The sequence below is a fragment of the Diabrotica virgifera genome, chromosome 3, assembly GCF_917563875.1.
Source record: "Diabrotica virgifera virgifera chromosome 3, PGI_DIABVI_V3a".
NCBI lineage: Eukaryota > Metazoa > Arthropoda > Insecta > Coleoptera > Chrysomelidae > Diabrotica > Diabrotica virgifera.
Window position 1 is genome coordinate 112,357,498 of NC_065445.1, and position 22,690 is coordinate 112,380,187.

At 31.4% G+C, this 22,690-nt stretch overlaps 1 protein-coding gene across 4 annotated transcripts in view; it reads left to right on the forward strand.

Annotated features, from left to right (window-relative positions):
- The first annotated feature begins 1,965 nt into the window (after nucleotides 1-1,965).
- The window catches only part of LOC126882041 (proton-coupled folate transporter-like), a 174,077-nt gene continuing 153,352 nt past the window's right edge, over nucleotides 1,966-22,690 (forward strand). The window contains exons 1-2 of one of the 4 annotated variants that reach the window (XM_050646840.1): nucleotides 1,988-2,011; nucleotides 2,369-2,471. The gene's annotated coding sequence lies outside the window, so the exon portion shown is untranslated. Of the gene's footprint in view, nucleotides 2,012-2,054; nucleotides 2,472-22,690 lie in introns of those variants that run through there. The other 3 variants (XM_050646841.1, XM_050646843.1, XM_050646839.1) reach the window with 3 other exon arrangements.

Genomic DNA, 22,690 nt, shown 5'->3' on the forward strand with positions numbered 1-22,690 from the left:
GGATCATAATTTAAAAATATTTTCTAATATACGGGGCTACCCGTATTGACAGAGTGACACAAACTTATGTTTTTTTTAATGGAACACCCTGTATATAATTTTAAGATTTCTAAGATAATTTTAAGACAAGTTAACACAATAATTCACCTATGTTTCCTAAGGGAGCTAGAGCTCTTTGAAGATGACGCCTTGTAATTAGTTTTTTTGATATCTCCAGAGCGCTTCCATTTCGATACACAAAAACTGGTCCGCCTTTTTATCTTCTAGAGATAAATCGATTCCATCAATTGCGAATCTCTAGTACCGGTCATAGGAGTCCGTTTTGGGTAGGGCAACGGTTATTTTATCGCATAACTTTTTGTCTTTAACTTTTAAGCCTTTTTGACACTATATTATTAAATTGTGAGGTATTCTAGTACTAAAAGGTACTCTTGCTTTAAGTCGGTAGGATGCACCGGTTTCTAGAAAAATCAATTTTAAAATTTTTCGTGTTTTGAATTTAAGAACAATTTAAAAAAACGGTGTATTTACCGACTTAAAGCAAGAGTAACTTTTAGTACTAGAATACCTCATAATTTAATATTCTACTGTCAAAAATGCTTAAAAATTAAAGCAAGTTATGAGATTGCGTTGATCTACCCAAGACCAATACTAGAAATTCACAATTGATAAAATCGGTTCATCTCTGGAAGATAAATAAACGTACCAGTTTTCGTTTTTCTAAAAAGTTTTTTTTGCAAATTCAAAAACCGAAAAATTTGTTAAATCGATTTTTCAAGAACTATCCTAATGACTTAAAGCAAGAGTACCTTTTAATACAAGAATATCCCATAGTTTAACAATCCAGTGTCAAAAATGCTTAACAGTTAAGCACAGAAAAGTTAAGCGATAAAATATCCGTTTCCCTACCCTAAACGGACGCCTATGACCGGTACTAAAAATTGACAATAATTGATGGAATCGATTTATCTATGGAAGATAAATAGGTGTGCCAGTCTTCGTTTTTCTAAATAGAAGTGTTCTGGAGCTATTCCTCTTTTTGCCTCAACTAATTTCATTGAAAAAAATTTTTGGGCACCCTGTATAAATAATTATGTTAATATTTACATCAGTGAATAGAGAATTGAACAACCTTTCAAATGAGCTGTCACACGACCCCTCTCATTATTTAAAAAAATCATCGATTGCGTCATCACGCCCAGATGGATGACGTCACTAGTATCTATGATATATATGCCAAAAAATTATAATTTAAAAATAAAAATCGACCTGATTCGTATTTTATCTCCAGGGTCGCCCATTCTCGAGAAAATGAATTTATTCCAACTCAAACGTCCTCACTGTACCTATAACGTCAGAGGCTCATATCTTGAAATCATGATTTTTTGGAACTACGCGCCCATTGAGTCTTTTGTTCTACACGTCAAGCACTACCCAAAGTTTCAGAGCATTTGACAGAGAGCCATTTCCCATAAGGTTTCTGCGGGGTCCTTTGTTGTTGTTGATACCAAAATAAATACTCCTTTCAGTAGCTTTCAGAGGCGAAATTAAATATTTATTTTTGTTTTCCTAAAAAATCCATTAACGGATCATAGGTAATTTATAAAACAATTAAAAAATTCTCTCTACTGGGACCATAATATTAGGAACATTAAAATTATAATAACGGCAGGGGTGTCATTTGATAGGGGGCAGGGGGGGCATTTGCCCCCCCCTGACCCTGAAAATTACTGAAATTTACAAAAAATACATCATTTTTGTATTATGTTTGCATATAAATGTATTGTATATATAATTCTTGCCCCCCCCTATCAAAATTTCAAATGACGCTCCTGAATAACGGTCTGTTATGTATAGTAGTACACTGTTATTGGTTTTATAATAATAATGTCGTTTAATATCCTATTTTAGATATATCTATTTTACACCAGATAATAAAATAAGATAACTGATACTTAATAAATTATCAAAATTCTTGTCGTAAATTGAAGTAGGTACACTTTTATTATAGGTAAGTATTTGTGTACTATTTTAACTTGCATTACAACCTCTTTTGTTAGTGTACCTACATTTTTTACTGCCCCTATATGAAAATAAGTTAATAACAAAAATACTTTGTAGATTGTACCTACTGATGAAAAATAATATGTAAAATTAATCAGTAAGTTATTTACAGTGTACCTAATAGGTTAACACAGATTTTGTGTTGGTTCAACTGATTTACCGGTCAAGCGATTTGAATTTGGTACGACTGATAGACAAAGCCGCATATCTGCAATATTTGGCTTTCGGGAATTCACCGAAGCTGAATAATAAATTAATAATTTCGTCAATTCAAATTCAGTTTCAGTTGCGTTTTTGTTTTTAGTGTGTTTGTGGTATTTCAACGGATACAATCATAATTATTATCCTAATCCTAATTGAAAATATAGAACAACAGTATTGATTGGGCAAAATAAGGAAATGTGCAAGTAAGTTCCAGTTTTTTTATCTTATATCGTAACTACACCATATCATATATCAACATAGTTTAGGCACAGAATAACTAACCATACAGAAGCGAAACTGACTGTCGTTTCCATTGTTTGTGTGGGAACCGAAATATTTGACCTTGAGCCAGGTAGGTAGATACATGTCATAATATTATACCTACATTATAATTTATGTGCCAAATAGAGGTCACCGTGCCCTTCTCCATTCTGATGGACAAACAGATTTCGATCTGAGTGGTCAAAAAATTGTTATAAACAATTTAATCGTTTATAAGGCTCTGGCACATAAACTAAAAGAGATAAAAAATGTTTCAAATAAAATTTGTTCCGTAAAAATCGAAGAAAAAAACGTTTACTAAACTTAAATCCAACAATTAGAACTCAAGATAAATATTGTAAAATTAGTGCAAATTCCAAAATAAGTATTTTTCGAAGCTTTATCGATCGTAACTTGGCTTCCACGGATGTAAATGAGATTTAGTAGATCTCATTTTAAAGCATAATCAATTCCAAACAAAGTTTGTTAAATTACTTTACCTTCATTTGTTTTAAAGTTATACTCGTTTGAAGTTATAATTTCTTAAAAAAATTGTACATTAATTTGTTTATAAGGGTTTTAAGCAAATTTGAGGGTTCTAGTTCCGATTAAGGGTAGACGGTTTACGGATATAAAATTTATACCAATAAATTCTGTTTCACTTACTGATAATTGTTTTTAATTGGGGGCGAGCGTTATTTTTCATGTAATTGCCATTTATTTAAAATATGTCTTATTTTTAAAAACCACCGCCATTTTCCACCACTATATTTATAGCATGCAGTGATACGGGAGCGAGCATGAAACAACAAGAAACGACGGGAATGACAACCGTTTCCTAATTCCCTTATGGAAAATTTTCTAAAATTTTCCATACTCTAAGCTAATTCCTAAATTCAAGAAGGGGAATCCTAACAGTGTTGCCATAGTTATATAAAATATGATTTCTTATGAAAATTAAAGTTTTTCATTTCTTAAATATGCCATTTTACTTATTCTGACCCATTTTTAACACAAAATTACTGCTTTATTACAAGGGCCAGGTTAGTTTGTTCTGGTTAGGTTTCATTACGTTAGGTTAGATTAGATTAGGTTTATTAATATTATAGTAATTTATTATTATATTTGTAATAAATAAATTTTGTGGGATTCCCAGAACACACTTTTAACGGTTAGAAACAAATTTTATGTATTTCGTGGTTATGTACTGTCACTAATTATTTCCGAGGCTGCAATGATCATAACCGAAACCATGTTGCCATGTGGATGACAAAAGATAATTTCACATGAAAACATGGATTCTTGTCCAATTGCGTACCATTGATTTGGAATATTTATGCAAACCCCTAAATTTGGCAACTTTTGTGAGAAATTGGTATATCCATAGCCACCTTTACTTAACAAGCCATGAAGTTGAAACTTGGCAACATCTATTGGTAGACCGATTAATTCCGACAGTTCTCATTTGTTGTTAAATAATTTTCTCTGTATTTACAGAGAAACTGAAATATTTTACAATATTTCGTGCTCCAAATTATAAAGAACATTAAAAGGTATGTTATTAAGATGATTTTAGTTCAATATAATATATTTTTATATAAACTTGCGTGCATATAGAAATCCGTCCTCTTAAAAATTTTGTCATTTTTAATGTCTTATATTTCCTAAACCTGTTGGCAGATTTAAGTGATTTTTTTAATATGTTATAGCCTAATTCTTTAACAATACCGCTGTAATAATATTGTTGCTAACCAGTTAAATTTTTATGGTGTACCGGGCATTTATAAAATACTGAAATTAAAACCCAACTATAGACTCGGGTTTTCTTAACATTCTGTTTTTTTCATTAATTCGCTTATGTTTAACACCTAGATTTGTTCTTTATCAATTCAGGGTGTTTCTAAATAAGTGCGACAAACTTTAAGGGGAAAGGAACCAAATGCAAAATTTTGACGCCTGTATTTTAAATATAATCATTTTTTTCGAATTCTGAGAAAACTAATAAGTATTTTTGAAAAATTTAAACACAGAATAAAAGATTACTTTATTACCGAGAGCCAAAAGTCCCTTAGAATGAATAAAAAGTTTTTTTAATGACATATTTGAAACTAAAAATCACACTAAATTTTCTTAGTTTTTCACCCCTGTAACTTATTAAAATAAACATAGAAGTTTTCAGGGACTTTGGGCCCTTGGTCCTAACGTAATCTTTCACTCTGTGTTTAAATTTTTGAAAAATACTTATTAGTTTTCTTAGGATTCGAAAAAAATGAATCCCGTTTATATTCTTGTTATTGTTTTTTTTTTTGTATAATAAACGTTACTTACAAGGAATTACTTTTAATATTATTTTGTACAAACTTCCAATTAATAATATTTTCTTGTTCGACTCAAAAAATACTATAAATTTTACCAGAATTTGTACTTTAAAATCGTAGTTGCGAAAGCGGTAGTCCGAAAGTCAGACTACGGACGTCATCAATTGCGACGTTGCATTTTTCTCTTCATGGCTTGTAAAGTAAAGGTGGCTATGGTATATCGCAAGATCGACGGCGTGTTTTGGGTGTGACCCAGGCAACCAAGTGACGTCAATAACGTCGAGGAAACGTCAGCTTTTAGTTGAATATATACACGTGTTTGAACATTATGTCGTATTTAAATACGTAAGATTAATGACGTTAAAATACGTTTAAAAATACGTTTTCATTTCAGAGTATTTCAGACAGCCCAAGTCTGACGTCACCAAAATGGGAGGAGCTTAACGGGTTAATGCTTATTATGTTCAGGGTTACCATGTCTACTCATTTTTCAGTGGACCTACTGATTTTAACTCCAATTAGTGACCTATATTGACCGTTATTACCCAGGCAACCAAACGACGTTTTTATAACGTAGATAACACGTCATAAAAATGACCAATTGACGTGTTTCTATGACGTAGTACTGACGTTGAAATCACGTGTATTTGTCACATCGATTTGGCGTAATAATTGTGACGATTTTAAAACGTAATCGTATCTACCCAAGTAGCAATTTTTCGACGCATTGGTTGTCAGTACAAACAAATGCACTGTCTACAACGTTGCCCGAGAGCATTTTCAGTTGTTTCGGCCAACGTCCCCTACCCCGACTGACATTACGATGTTACAACCTGTAGTTATACGGGCAACTAATTTATTACCATTTTGACAACTACATATCACAATTCAGTTTTTTCAACAATCGCAACGACTTAAAAATGTTATAATGCTAAACTAATTATTATACAGAGAGAGTCTGTAATTTGGAATAAATTCAATATCTCGAATACTAATGGATTTTCTGAAAAATGCTCAGACCCGTCGATTTGTATTTCAAATTGTCCTTTTTGACATACAATAATAATGTATACAGGGTGTCCCAATTTAGAGATATGACGTCATCGTTGATTTTCTTAAATATAGCAACCCTGTCATTTTGATAGCTATTTTGATAGGGTGTCCAAAGTTATACATAACTGCAAAATATCAAATTTTTATTCTCTACCATTTACAAGATAATAAAAAATAACTAAGTTATGTCTGTAATTTGGAACAAATTCAATAATTCAAATACTAATAGTATTTTTGAAAAATGCTCAGACCCGTCGATTAGTAATTCAAATTGTCATTTTTGACATACAATAATAATCTATACAGAAAGTCCCAATTTCGAGATATAACGTCATCGTTGATTTTCTTAAATAGCAACACTGTCATTTTGATAGCTATTTTAATAGGGCGTGTAAAGTTATACATGACTGCAAAATTTCAAATTTTTATTCCCTACCATTTACAAGATCATAAAAAATAACAAAGTTATGAAAAACAAGTAATCGATTAATAATTGAATTTAATTATTTCAATCTAGCAAATGCTCATAATGTTGTCCATTGACTATTTGACAATAATTTAGGGCAACATTATGAGCATTTGCTTAATTGAAATAATTAAATAATTAAATAATTCAATTATTAGACTAAGTTTTCACTCTAATGGCATATAACATATCCCACCAGAATGAAAACAATGGGAACCTTCTCTGGTTACACCTCCGAGGCTTCTACAATTTGCAAGCCATACGGATGCTGAGACTAAGGAAGATGAGGGAATTCTACAATTTACAATTCACGTCACATCTGCTCAGCGCGGCAAGAAATTGAAAATGGTTATTCATTTTTAATTCAATTATTATTTGATTCATAACTTTGAAATTTTTTATTATCTTGTAAATGGTAGGGAATAAAAATTTGAAATTCTGCAGTTATGTATAACTTTAAACACCCTATCAAAATAGCTATCAAAATAAGAGTGTTGCCATTTAAGAAAATAAATGATGACGTCATATCTCTAAATGGGACACCCTGTATACATTATTATTGTATGTCAAAAATGACAATTTGAAATACTAATCGACGGGTCTGAGCATTTTTCAAAAAAACAATTAATATTTGAATTATTGAATTTATTCCAAATTACAGACATACCTTTGTTAGTTTTTATTATCTTGTAAATGGTAGAAAATAAAAATTTTATATTTAGCAGTTATGTACAACTTAACACACCCTATCAAAATAGCTATCAAAATGACAGTATTGCCATTTAAGAAAATCAACGATGACGTCATATCTCTAAATTGGGACACCCTGTATACATTGTTATTGTATGTCAAAGAGGACAATTTGAAATACTAATCGACGGGTCTAAGCATTTTTCAAAAAAATAATTAGTATTTGAGATATTGAATTTATTCCAAATTACAGACTCTCTCTGTATATTTTATTTTGATAGAAATTTTCGATTTATTTAACAACCTGTTTATTTGTTTTTTTAATAGCTGGTTTCCATTCCATTGTTTTATCAGTAAATTTGAGATTTGATAACCATCTTTGTATCTGCTTTGGTAGACAGGGTTGCCAGGTCAGTTTTAACTCTTTCAGTAGTTTTGTTTTCACAAAATCAGTAGATTCTTTTTAGGCCATGTAAATATACAGTACAGTGATATGCACATCCGTCTTAAATGTCCCAAGAGCAATTCCACAAAATTGGAAACCTAATTATTCCAAACCACCAACTGGTAATTATCATTTTTTAGCTAAAATCTACTAAATCAAAAACTAAAATATACTTAAGTATTTTGGGATATATTTGGGATTTTTTATAATAAAAACAACAGCTAACTTAAGGAGATAGGCGCAAAATGTCGTCTGTTAAAATGTTCAATGTATTTTAAATGTTTTCGTTTTTTGCGAATCCTTAGAAAACTAATAAGTATTTTTGAAAAATTTAAACGCACAAAGAAAGATTACGTTATTACCGAGGACCGAAAGTCCCTGAAAACTTCTATAATGTTTATTTTAATACGTTACAGGGGTGAAAAAAAGAAAAAAATTAGTGACTTTTAATTCCAAATATCTCGTTCAAAAGAAACGTTTTGGTTTTTCTAAATAATGCAGTCTTTCATTCTGCGTTTAAATTTTTCAAAAAGACTTATTATAGTTTCCTCATGATTCGAAAAAAATGGATCAAATTCTGTTGAAATATACCAAAAATCTACTAAAAAATATTGCCTACTAGAATTTTTTAAAAAATATCAAAAATCTACCAAAAAAGTAGAAATCTACTAAATGTGGCAACGCTGTTAATGAGAATAATACACTTTTGACACTGGTCACATGACCTCTGTCACCCAATAAGAGGGTGCGTTCTAAAATGGTTTTGATAGTCGGCGCTGCCGGGTTTGGCTGGCGATTGGACTTCTAAGTTGTCTTATCCGTCTAAGGTTGGTAATTAGGTATTTTTTTAGTAATATTGGTAATATTGTTTAATGCGCCATTTTGATTTTACTTGAGATTTTTGGGATGTAAAGAAAATGAAAACACAGAATATAAAAAATGCAGGCATTTTCTGATAACTTTAAAAGCACCATCAATACATTAAATTTATACAGAACATCTTTAACATAAATTTTGACTTTTATATTAAAATTTGATTTTTTAAATTTGCATATTTTTTGTCAAAAATGTCATAAAAAAAAGCAGCGCGTGTGTTTTTTAAAGGTGAAATATCCATATTTGACGGTAATCTTAGATGCGTTTATAAATTTCACATCTGGTAATAAGTCCTTTATGTATTTATATCATATAAATTTAAATACCCAATACGATGTCAAAACAGTTTATTTTTGGTTTTCGCATTCACCATACAGTTGTTAAAAATATAGGTAAAAAAAACATAACTAGTCTGACTCCTTGAGCAACCATTGCACGCGCAGGTGCTTTTTATAGTCGCTTCAGTTGTCTTATGCAACGGTTACGAAACGATGTTGCTTAAACAGGAGGTTGCCTAGGCAACGTCAAGACAACTCAAAAATCGTCCACCAAATCAGTGCAGAATAGGGTCGTCTTTTAGGCAATAACAACGTTGTAAGAAAACGTTGCCACGCGGTAGACAACGTTGTCGCCTCGACAAATTGCTACTTGGGTACGTTTTTTTCACGTCGAGATTGTAACAATTTTTCAAACGTCACAAAGATGACGACCTTTGTAAGTCGGTAAAATCACGTCTTTAATACTTTCAAAAAGCGACCTCTTTCAGATGTTTCAAAATAGTATAAAAAATAGGTAACATGAAACCTATAGGTCTACGTCCCGTGTGTCGAAGATATACTACCACTTGTTTAAGATCGCTTGTGGGCTAGAAGCAACATTGATTCTGCATGATTGTGCCAGCCCTCACATTATAGAGTTTTCACTAGTTATATATACCTATTTACTGTGTCAAAACTGAAACAACATATATATGAAACTAATCAATAATTTATTAACAGATTATCCAGCATACTTAATATCTTAAATTTAAAGCTGTCTTAATATCTTCATTTAACGCTTAATTAAAAACAAATAAACATAACCTCAAATAGTTGTCAAGAAGAATTACTGCATTAAACTAACTCACTGAGCAAAAACGCATAAAAATCTCTTAATTAACACGTTTCTTCAACTAAATATCTAAATGAAAAGTCTTATTTTATTACACAAGACACAAACCGCGTAAACAAGAAATGAGAAATTTCTTATGAAAATTTAGCGTTATACCTACTCGAAACGAAATTGTTTGGAGTCAATACAAACAAGCAAGCTCGTCCCAATTTGTGACGTCAGACTTAGGCTGTCTGAAATTAAAACGTTTTTTAAACGTCATTTTAACGTCATTAATCTTACGTATTTAAAATCACCTACAAAAGACGTCTATATGATGTAATGTTCAACCACGTGTTATATTCAACCAAAAACTGACGTTTCCTCAACTTTATATGACGTCACTTGGTTGCCTGGGTAACAGGTACATTTCTATGAAACGGGCTTTAAAAATACGAGATTATTTGGACACGTCCGTATTATAAAGATGGCCGTAAATACCAGGTCATAATAATTATGACCTGGTATTATTGGCTCCGTGCGTCTCCCCTCTACTTACAGTCACGTGACACGCTGTCAGATTTTGTCAGGACGTTTTAACATTGAGTCTTATGGGATTATTTTGTTAAACTTGAATATTTTATTTTGTAGTGATAATAACCGAATACAATTGTTAGAATTCATTAGTTATTAATTTATACTGTAATTTATAGTGCAACAAAAATATTTTCTTTTTCGTTAATAAAGATTTATTGACATAAACTGCGATAGTGAGGTTATGTATACAAAATCAAACTGATAATCAATATTGGAAACAGAAGAATTTATATCAGATTAAGTGCGTTTTTATTTTCTGTTTATATTAATACATAATATCACTAGCGGGACACGGCATTTTTTTAAATGTCTCATTTAAACATACACAAAGCGTCCTGATAAAATTTCAAAAAACCGCCACCATGAGCAGGTCGGTCGATTTTGCTTTGACACTTTGTTAACGCTCAGAGCGAATTGGATTATTTAAATAAGGAAATCTTCATATAATTGGTTTTGAGAATTTTGAAACTAGCCGTTAGTACAGGTGGCCGATTTTGACAGATGACCGATAACACAGGTTTTATTGTATTTACATGGCCTAAAAAGAATATACTTACTGATTTTTAAAAGCAAAACTACTGAATGTGTTGAAAACCCTGATAATGTGTTGTATATTGACGTTTATAAGCTTAAATTGTCTTAGAAAATTTTTCATTTATTGCTTACGTGCATTGTGTGGTGAAAAAGGACTTTTCATTTAGATATTTAGTTGAAGAAACGTGTTAATTAAGAGATTTTTATTCGTTTTTCTCAAATGAGTTGTGAGTTAGTTTAATGCAATAGTTCTTGTGATAGTTCTTCTTGAAAACGGTTTGAGGTTATTTGTTTTGTTTTGGTGAATATTTTCTGTTAATGAACTAATTATGTGTTATCGAGTTTAATTAAACTAATTTGTTAATAAATTATTTATTAGTTTATATGTTGTTTCAGTTTTGACACAGTAAATATACTTTAGCCTTAGCCTATAAGCTAAATTTAAAACAGTTAACCCTTTCGCTGCGGAGCTACTGAGAGTATTTGCATCTCGTCACTGCGGCGCTAATAGACGTCTCCCGCAGTGAAGCAAATATTTTTGGCTTTTAGGTTACAGTTGACTTAATTGTTGGAATTCTATCATTTGTTTTAGTTTATTATTTTATTTCAACTATTTATTGCCAATTCTAGAACTATTATAATATATATAATAAATAATGTAGTAAAACAAATGATTGGGTTCATTTGTTCTTATGGTTCTTCCAATTCCGCCATCGAATAATGTTTACCCCTTTTGGTGGCAGCGGCATGATGTAATAGTTATTACCAGTATTTTTTATCTCAAACAAAACGAAATAATTAGCGACAATTTCACTTTACGGTACTAACGCATTCGCAATACTAAACACCTTCTCAGTTACCCCTCCTACTTATCCCGCTCGAGGCACTTTAAGTGGGCGGTTCACGCCCATTCATAAGAAAACATCTGATGACATTATATTTTATATTTTGTTTACATTATTTTTTGTCTATCCGCAAATAATCGCTAACCGCAGCGAAGCGGTTAGCCCTGTCGCATAAATGCGTTTCTCGCACATCTCGTGCACTACTGAAATTACGCAAATATGCGGTTCCCGCAGTCAAAGGGTTAAAATTGCAAAAATTGCAATACTAACAATACCCATACGAATAATTATTATTGTGTATTTTTAATACCATAAAATGAAAAATAATATAAAAAAGAACGACATAAAAACTACGTTTTTTATATCACCTATTTCAAACGTGATAAAAATGACGTCAGCTATGGTGGGACATATTCACGTGACTTTCGACGTCGAAAAAACGTGACAAACTGACGTGATTTGGTGATAATTATGACGTCTTTTCAACGTTCTGTAAACGTTATTTGGCTGCCTGGGGACTTGCTATTTAAAGAACTATTAACTTATTGTTGACTATTAAAAGAAGGTGAAGTGATGAGTTTTATGGTTGAGCATGGTGTGATAAGAGACCAAATGGTGTGTAAGTGCGGTAAAGAATTAACGCCGAACGTAAATTTAAGTGTAATAGACTTGTCACAAAAGGTAAAAAAGCACCAAAACGGTGTGGTTTTACTCTATCGGCAAGGAAAGTGACATTTTTGGAAGCTAGTAGATTGCCGGTAGAGAAAATATTCATGATTGTGGCAACTTTACTACATTTAAAGACACCTAGTCAAGAGTTTGTGACGGTGGAGTTCGGGATTTCTTTGAAGACAATGGTTGATTGGTACTCGTTTTGCAGAGAAGTGTTTCAGGATTATTTGATGAAGAACTCTGTCAAAAGTGAGGGCCCTGATACTCGTTATATCCACCAAGCTATTAAGATTGCATCCACCTATTTAACGTAAGTAATTTTCATTAAATTTTCAGATCTTTAAAAGGTTAAAACTCGCAACACTGTCGAAGGTGACGAACATTTGACTTCTTTGGGCATGTGCGCCATATTGTTTTGAAATATTAAAAAACTTGGTTATATTAACCAATATTACGTATTTTTTCATAATTTAATTGTAAAAATCAGTTATATTTATTATGTTTCAGTTATTTTTTTTATTAAGACATATTATATACTTTTGTAGCATTTTTACGTGAAGTGTTTTTTGTTATTACATTTTTTTGATTTTTTAAAATTATTTCTTAATTTTTGGGCACTTTTATTACTTTTCCCCAGAGTAAACAGTAAAATTTAAGCTTTTTTCACTTTTTAAGCTGTCCGTAAAAAACGGCATTTTCAAGGTCTACCCTTTCTGTAAATGTTCGTAAGTTTATTTTTGGTTAAGATATCGATATTTTAATAGCGCGCTCTGAGGCGCAAGATCGGCTCACAGCGTAAATGTTCACGCGCTAACTTCTCGATGAAAATTATAATTTCTATGTATACATATATACGTTATCTTCATTTTTCATTTTTTTAAATCCTAATAAGATTTTATCATATAATTCTTATAATTAAATCATCATACTGTATCTCGTATCACAAAAAAAAAACATGAAAAACTAAAATTTCAGAAATATAACTAAAAAGCAAGTTGATATTATTTATTAATACTATTTTTACCTAAAATATGTAATCTATGTAATACAAGATCTTTACGAATATTTGCTGCTTCAATTATACGTGCACAACGGTTCTCAGTAGAAGATACTTTGATGTTGATATTTTTTTGACATATAATACACAATTTTTTATTAATTAAATTATTCATCATTGCAACAAATCAATATTACATTACACTATTAAGAAAGAATGACTTTGTTGTTACAAATAGACAGAATTGACAGTAGTGTTATATTTGTAGAGATTGACAGACATAATATTAAGAATAGGCAAGGCCTCCTGAGCAAAATAGTGTAACACAAGAGCTGTCGATCGGTGTCTTTACCGTGATATTACTTGACTGTGAGCCGATCTTGAGCCTCAGAGCCGTGCTATTAAATTATCGATATCTTGACCAAAACTAAACCTACGAACACTTTCCTAAGCTCAATTTCTTTTGAGTTCTTCTATTATTAATGTTAATTAAAGTATAAATGTTGAATGGGTTGCATAAGAGAGTTCATTTTGAATGAAGTAAAAAAAGCGGACGTATTCTCAATCATTTATTATAAAATAAAAATGTATACCATTTTTATTCAGTTGCAATGCGAAGGCAAAACAATCTTACTTTTCAATTAGAATACGGAGTGCAGTCCAGTCCCTTGAATCGCGATTTTCGGCTCTTATTGGAGCCTTCATCGGAAGGAACGTAGGCACTGTTCTCCATATTTTAACTGATTCGTATCGAGAGGTTTTCCCACCCATTGCAACTGAAGTGATGATAGTAGGTGGCTAGCGCCATCTGGCATTGAAAGAAGAAGTAGTTTTCAATCCTAATAGTAAATTATTAATATTGAAAATATTAAAAATATTACTAAAAGATTTTTAAATTGAAAACTTATTGGTACACTTTCCTGGTGACACCTCCAAGACTTCTACAATTTGCAAGTCAAATGGATGCTGCAGTGAAGACGAGAGGGAAGGAATTCTACACTATGCAATTCACATCGCCCGTCTGCAGCTGGTAAAGTTCCAACGGAAAAATGCACCTAGTTACTCTACGGAGTAATACGACTATAAAATAAAAATGTATACCATTTTTATTCAGTTGCAATGCGAAGGCAAAACAATCTTACTTTTCAATTAGAATACGGAGTGCAGTCCAGTCCCTTAAATCGCGATTTTCGGCTCTTATTGGAGCCTTCATCGGAAAGAACGTAGGCACTGTTCTCCATATTTTAACTGATTCGTATCGAGAGGTTTTCCCACCCATTGCAACTGAAGTGATGATAGTAGGTGGCTAGCGCCATCTGGCATTGAAAGACGAAGTAGTTTTCAATCCTAATACCAGGAAAGTGTACCAATAAGTTTTCAATTTAAAAATCTTTTAGTAATATTTTTAATATTTTCAATATTAATAATTTACTATTAGGATTGAAAACTACTTCGTCATTTATTATAACTTCCAACGACCGGTTTCGCTCTCTAAAGTATGCAGAGCATCTTCATCTTCAAGATAAGATCCATAAGATCTTATGGATCTTTAGCATCTTTTACAACCAGACGTTGTTCTAATTCTGGTTTTTATTTGTAGCATTTTGTGACTTGTAACCGTAGACCTGAAGATGCTCTGCATACGTTAGAGAGCGAAACCAGTCGTCGGAAGTTACAATAAACGATTGATAGTACGTCTGTTTTTTTACTTCATTTAAAGTATAAATGTTTATTGCTCAAATTTACTAAAAACCCTTGTAAACAAATTAATGTACAATTTTTTAAGAAACTTATAACATCAAACGAGTATAACTTTAAAACAAATGAAGGTAAAGTAATACAAACTTTGGAGGTCTGTTAATTAATCTTTAAAATGAGACCTTGAAAAGCTCATTTGCGTGCGTAGAAGCCGAGTTACGATCGATAAAGCGTCGAAAAATACTTACTTGACTGTGAGCCGATCTTGCTCCTCATATCGCGCCATTAAAATATCGCTATCTTGGCCAAAAATAAACTTACGAACATTTTCATGAGCTCATATTGTTCCTTTTGAGTTCTATCATTATTGTTAATTAAAGTATAAATGCGTACAGCTCAAATTTACTTAAAACCCTTATAAACAAATTAATGTACAATTTTTTAAATAAAATTATAACTTCAAACGGGTATGAAGAATTGTAATTAATGTACAATTTTTTTAATAAAATTATAACTTCAAACGGGTATAACTTAAAAAAAAAATGAAGATAAAGTAATTTAACAAACTTTTTTTGGTAGCCTATTAATTAAGCTTTAAAATGAGACCTTCTAAGGCCCATTTGCAAGCTTAGAAGCCGAGTTACGATCGATAAAGCTTCGAAAAATACTTATGTTACAATTTGCAATTTACAATTTGCATTGTACACTAATTTTACAATATCTTGAGTTCTAATTGTTGGATTTAAGTTTAGTAAACGTTTTGTCTTCGTTTTTTATTAAAGAACAAATTTTATTTGAAACATTTTTTATCTCTTAGTTTGAGCCAGAGCCTTATAAACAATTACATTGTTTATAACAATTTTTTGACCACTCGGATCGAAATCCACCGTAGAAATTCGTAATCAGCAGAATAAAATCCATAAGAAACCGTTGAGTTTGTCCATCAGAACTGAAAAGAACTCTGGCGCCTAGACTATTATACATTTATGTCTATAATACATACATTTGGAAACATTTGTGGCAGACAATTGCAACTAAAACAATAAAATGATATAGGCCAATCAAGTTAGGTTTTTTCTAGACATAACGGAAAAGACGAGGTTTGACAGTTGAAATGTGTAGTATGAGATATTACAAAAAGACTACCATCTTGGGATTCATCAATTTTTTAGTGGAACATTTTTTAAATAAACAATCAAAACGTCAAAGTTAGTTTTTTGCTCATAACTTAAAAACTTGTTTATTTAGAAATTTGACGTCAACAGATAACTTTTTCAGAAAAAAAAGTTACATCGAATGAGATACGCTAAATGAAAATCGGTTAATAAACAAAAAAGTTATTGCAAAACGGAAGACAAAATCACTGTTTTTGAATATTATTAATAACAATTTTATTGTTTATTAGAATATGTTTTAATATAACTAAAATTGAGGGCATTATGGTGTTTGAATGGTGTGCAAAAAATGGTCCAGATCTGTTAAATAGTTTTCGCAAAATTGAATTTGTTTATAAAATTTTTTGAAAAACGAGCTAATTTTTGAGGCTTGTCCAGTTAATATGGCTGAATGTATCTCAATAATCCGGGGCTCATTTCCTTCGTTAAGATGTATACTAACAGCGTATGAAAAAAAAGTGAAAAAAAATTACATATACGTACACAAAATTATTTGTTAATAAATAGCAGTTTTTAAGCTTTTAAACAATTACAATAATTTCGTAGAAATTAGATCAAATTAAATGGCAATAAAAAATACGGAAAGTTGGTTAAAATACACAACTTGTAAAAAAAAATTAGGTCGTACGACCCTTGGGGTCTGAGATAGCCCCTTTTTTTGAAAAAATCACTGTTACGTTAATTAACAACACTAAGATCTGAAATTAACCAATATTTTATAAGAAAAGTCAAAGTTTTTAACAAAGTTTTTAGCAAGAGAGAATGTTAAAAATTGTTTAAACAGTAGTGTTATAAACAAAAAGAATTTTGCGTTCCGACTAAAGTAAAAAATAGCGGGCGTAGTCGACTGACTGAATAGTGGGCGCGGTTGGCGACCGGCAGCAACTCCTAAAATTACGTTATACCGACCACAAAAATCAACTTTAAAGTGAATAACAAATTTTCATCATTCCTTATGTTTTCGAGGTCTCCGAATCCGAATATGGACTTTATTTTTTTCTAGAATTAGTGGAACATGTTCAAAAATCAAATTTTATGCCAAAATGCGATAAATCAATTTTGATGATTTTTCAATTTTAACTCACTGTATTTTTGGTCGTTGTAAATATTTCCTTTTGAAAATTTTACTGTGCTATCTTTGAAGCATTTAGATAACAATGAGATTTGTCCGAAATGATTAAACACATTAAAAGAGAAGTTGTTAATTTTTAAACATTTTGTCGTCAGATTTCGTTAGTTTCATGCTTACTTAAAAAAGTTGAGTGACAAACTTTTTAGTTTATAATTTTAACTAACACAGAAATAAAATATAATTCATGAAGAAGTTTTCCAAAAAAATTTAATTTAAAATATGCAATAGGAAAAATGTTATGTGACTTTATAGACGAGCGGCACACTGGCACACCCCAAAAAAAGCTTATTTCTCGAGATACTGATACTAATTTTGGTAATAGGTACTTTATATTTTTGATGGTGCTGAAAACGAAAATTAGGGTTGTTTTGAATTTTACGTGGGGGACCATTATCAAAATCGCAACTTTACCCTAAAAATAAAAATCACGTTTTTTGCGTTTAACTTGCTACAACTCAGTTCCATTTTAATATTTTTTCTGAAATTTTTATAGTATATATTTCTTACCATTCTGAAGACAATGGGACCTGCTTCAATATTTCTGTCTTGCTATAAAGAAAGTTATAAATTGTTTGAAGTAAAAGGTGCAGATTCTTGAACTGCAAAGTTTAATCGCAAAAGTTGAGTGACAAAATTTGAAATTTAGCTGTTTAATTAATTTTATGTTAAAATCTAGAGTACAGAGAACAAAATGTTTTATAGAAAAAAAGTGGTGTAACTTTTAATTTTAAGAAAAACGTGATTTCATTTTTTTTTATTTTTAGGGTAAAATTTCGATTTTGACAATGTTTCCCCATCTAAAATTCAAAATAAAACTCATTTTCATTTTCAGCACCATCAAAAACATAAAGTAAGACCAAAATTAGCCATTCACCACAGTGTGGTTGATATCTCGAGAAATGAGCGTTTTTTTTTTTGGAGTACCACTCGTCTATAAGGTCGCGTAACTTTTTTTCTGTTCCATATTTTGACTTGAAATTTTCCAGAAAACTTCTTCAGGACCTATGTTTTAATGCTGCGTTGATTAAAATTATAAACTAAACAGTTTGTTACCCAACTTTTATAAGTTAACAGAAAACTAATGAAAAATTGTTTAAACAATTTTCCGGCCGCGGTAGCTCTTGGTACCCTTTGGATTTGTTATAAGGACCTTTTTTTTGAGTAAGTTTGTGGTAAAAATAAGAATCGGAATAATTTACCTAACGGGGTCGACGATAAAGCCTGGACTACACACGGATTCAAAATAGAGAATAAAAAATGGCCTATACCTACCAATCGGGTTCTACTGTACCAAGTTCACTATTTTTTTTGTCTATGGTACCACATTAAAATAATAAAGTTTATCTTATTTTCATTGCAAAATTGTCCAAAACAAAGCAGCTAATGGGATGTATAAACCTTTTTTAAGTGGCCTTTTTATTGTCATTTTTTAAATTTATTTATTTAAAATATAATTTTACTAAATAAATGTGCAAGATAATAATATTCATAAAATGCAAGTTTCTACCAAAATATATAAATATAATATTAAGCTTCAAATCCGGTATACTGTCAATGTTAAAAATGGGCTGCACCGGTCTAGCGCTAGCGAATGGTAGTCCGCGAATTTATTCTCATTCGGCTACGCCCATTATTTTTTTTTACTTTAGTCGCAACGCAAAATACTTTTTGTTTATAACACTAACCTTTTAACAATTTTTAACATTTTTTCTTGCTAAAAACTTTGATAAAAACTTGGACTTTTCTTATAAAATATTGGTTAATTTCAGATCTTAGTGTTGTTAATTAACGTAACAGTGATTTTTTCAAAAAAAGGGGCATTTTTTCAAAACAACCCTAATTTTCGTTTTCAGCACCATCAAAAATATAAAGTATTACCAAAATTAGTATCAGTATCTCGAGAAATAAGCTTTTTTTGGGGTGTGTCACATAACATTTTTCTTATTGCATATTTTAAATTTCACACATCTTATGGAAAATATAATGTCACTCAAATTCAATAAAATTTATACGATTAGATTCGTTTTAAATTAACGATCAATTCTTATCATTGCACCAACTCTTAATTATGATTAATTACTGCGCAAATTGCAATTAAAGTTTATCGAAATCACATTTTTGGAGTCCATAAAATGTTAGCTACAATCATTATTGCTCTGAGTGCTATTCATAACAGCTTAAATCCCGCTGGGCCTAAGCGGATTAGTGAAACTAATCCGCTGATTTATGGAGTACCGAAAATCTGGGTATTTTAAAATATTTTTCTCTCTCTAACTTATGTACCTACCCATTTGATTTCAGATTTATTTATATCAATTTCTGCTCTTATTTTTGAAAATAGAGAGTTGGCGCAATGATAAGATTTGATCGTTAATTTAAAACGAATCTATTGGTATAAATTTTATTGAATTTGAGTGACATTATATTTTCCATAAGATGTGTGCGATGTCCTTTTTTTTGGAAAACTTCTTCATGAATTATATTTTATTTCTGTGTTAGTTAAAATTTTAAACTTAAAAGTTTGTCACTCAACTTTTTTAAGTAAGCATGAAACTAACGAAATCTGACGACAAAATGTTTAAAAATTAACAACTTCTCTTTTAATGTGTTTAATCATTTTGGACAAATCTCATTGTTATCTAAATGCTTCAAAGATAGCACAGTAAAATTTTCAAAAGGAAATATTTACAGCGACCAAAAATACAGTGAGTTAAAATTGAAAAATCATCAAAATTGATTTATCGCATTTTGGCATAAAATTTGATTTTTCACTAATTCTAGAAAAAAATAAACTCCATATTCGGATTTGGAGACCTCGAAAACATAAGGAATGACGAAAATTTGTGATTCACTTTAAAGTTGATTTTTGTGGTCGGTATAACCGTTGATTGAGGTATTGGTATAACCCATATCAATATTTCAATCAACGGTATAACGTAATTTTAGGAGTTGCTGCCGGTCGTCAACCGCGTGCACTATTCAGTCAGTCGACTACGCCCGCTATTTTTTACTTTAGTCGGAATGCAAAATACTTTTTTTTATAACACTACTGTTTAAACAATTTTTAACATTTTTTCTTGCTAAAAACTTTGTTAAAAACTTTGACTTTTCTTATAAAATATTGGTTAATTTCAGATCTTAGTGTTGTTACTTAACGTAACAGTGATTTTTTCAAAAAAAGGGCCTATCTCAGACCCCAAGGGTCGTACGACCTAAAATTTTTTTTAGAAGTTGTGTATTTTAACCAGCTTTCCGTACTTTTTATTGCCATTTAATTTGATCTAATTTCTACGAAATTACTGTAATTGTTTATAAGCTTAAAAACTGCTATTTATTAACAAATAATTTTGTGTACGTATATGTAATTTTTTTTTTTACTTTTTTTTCATAGGCTGTTAGTATACATCTTGACGAAGGAAGTGAGCTCCGAATTATTGAGATACATTCAGCTATATTAACTGGACTAGCCTCAGAAATTAGCTCGTTTTTCAAAAAAATTTATAAACAAATTCAATTTTGCGGAAAGTATTAAACAGATCTGGACCATTTTTTGCACACCATTCAAACACCATAATGCCCTCAAGTTTAGGTATATTTAAACATATTCTAATAAACAATAAAATTGTTATTAACAATATTAAAAAAACAATGATTTTGTCGTCTGTTTTGCAATAACTTTTTTGTTTATTAACCGATTTTCATTTAGCGTATCTCATTCGATGTATCTTTTTATTCTAAAAAAGTTACCTGTGAACGTCAAATCTCTAAATAAACAAGTTTTTAAGTTATGAGCACAAAACTAAGTTTGACGTTTTGATTGTTTATTTAAAAATTGTTCCACTAAAAAATTGATGAATCCCAAGATGGTAGCCCTTTTGTAATATCTCATACTACACATTTCAACAGTCAAACCTCGTCTTTTCAATTATGTCGAAAAACGGCTTATTTCTTACTAACTTGATTGGTCTAATATAGAAGGTAATCATTGCACACGGGAAACCAAAAGTACTTTGTACAAACATTTTTTGGGCATTTATTTTTATTAAAAGTTGACTCCAGCCATTTCAACTATAATTTAATGTATCTACTTTTGTTGTTCTGTTGTTTTACATTCTCTTTTTAAAATGTTGGTTGTTCAATGATCCTTGAATTTGAGAAAGGTTTTGACGTTTTGTAATTTTTTGTTGATCTGTTAATACACTGTGGCAACCAGCTATAAATTAAAAATTGAAGTACATACCTACACTTTTATGACAGCTATGTAGTCGGAGAGATACAAGCGGATTTTGTGCGTGATAAGTAATATGGAAAAACTATACGGCGAATATGTTGAATTAGTTGTGTACATGACTTTCACCAACGGCCAGAAACCAGAGTGGGGGCCGAGGGTAGTTACAAGGGGTAAAATTCGCGGTTTTTATTATTTTTTTTGTGACGCTCATGATCGAGATAGTGCACCAAAATTTGGGAATAAGTAGATCATGACCTAACTAAGTAAAATCTCTAGGGGCGGAACGCTGCGTGGCCGACAAAGGGGTGGGGGTAGGGGTGAATATAAAAAATATAAAGGATTTTTTGTGACGTTCGCGATTGAGATAGTGGAACAAAATTTGGGAATAAGTAGACCATGACATTACTAAGTAAAATCCCCAGAGCCGGAAACAAGAGTGGGGGACGAGGGTAGTTATAAGGGTCAAGGTCGCTGTTTTTATTATTTTTTTTTGTGACGCTCATGATCGAGATAGTGCACCAAAATTTGGGAATAAGTAGGTCATGACGTAACTAAGTAAAATCTCCAGGGGTGGCACGCTGCGTGGCCGACAAAGGGGTGGAAAAGGGGTGAATACAAAAAATATAAGGGTTATTTTGTGACGTTCGTGATTGAGAGAGTGCACCAAAATTTGTGAATAAGTAGACCATGGCATAACTAAGTAAAATCCTCAGAGCCGGAAACCCGAGGTCGGGGACGAGGGTAGTTATAAGGGGTCAAAATCGCCGTTTTTATTATTTTTTTTTTGGACGCTCCTGATGGAGATTGTGCACCAAAATTTGGGAATAAGTAGGTCATGAGGTAACTAAGTACAATCTCCAGGGGTGGAACGCTGCGTGGCCGATAAAGGGGTGGGGGTAGGTGTGAATATAAAAAATATAAGGGGTTTTTGCGACGTGCTAGATTGAGATAGTGCACCAAAATTTGGGAATAAGTAGACCATGACTTAGCTAAGTAAAATCCCTAGAGCCAGAAACCAGAGTTGGGGATGAGGGTAGTTTTAAGGGGTCAAAGTCGCAGTGTGTATTATTTTTTTTGTGACCCGGTACAACATTTGTCTCCCACGCAGCGTTCCGCCCCTGGAGATTTTACTTAGTAATGTCAGGATCTACTTATTCCCAAATTTTGGTGCACTATCTCGATTACGAACGGCAAAATAACCCCCATATATTTTTATACTCACCTCTGCCTACCACCTCTTTGTACCCCAAGCAGCGTTCCGCCCCTGGAGATTTTACTTAGTTACCTCATGACTTACTTACTCCCAAATTTTGGTGCACTATCTCCATCATGAGCGCCACAAA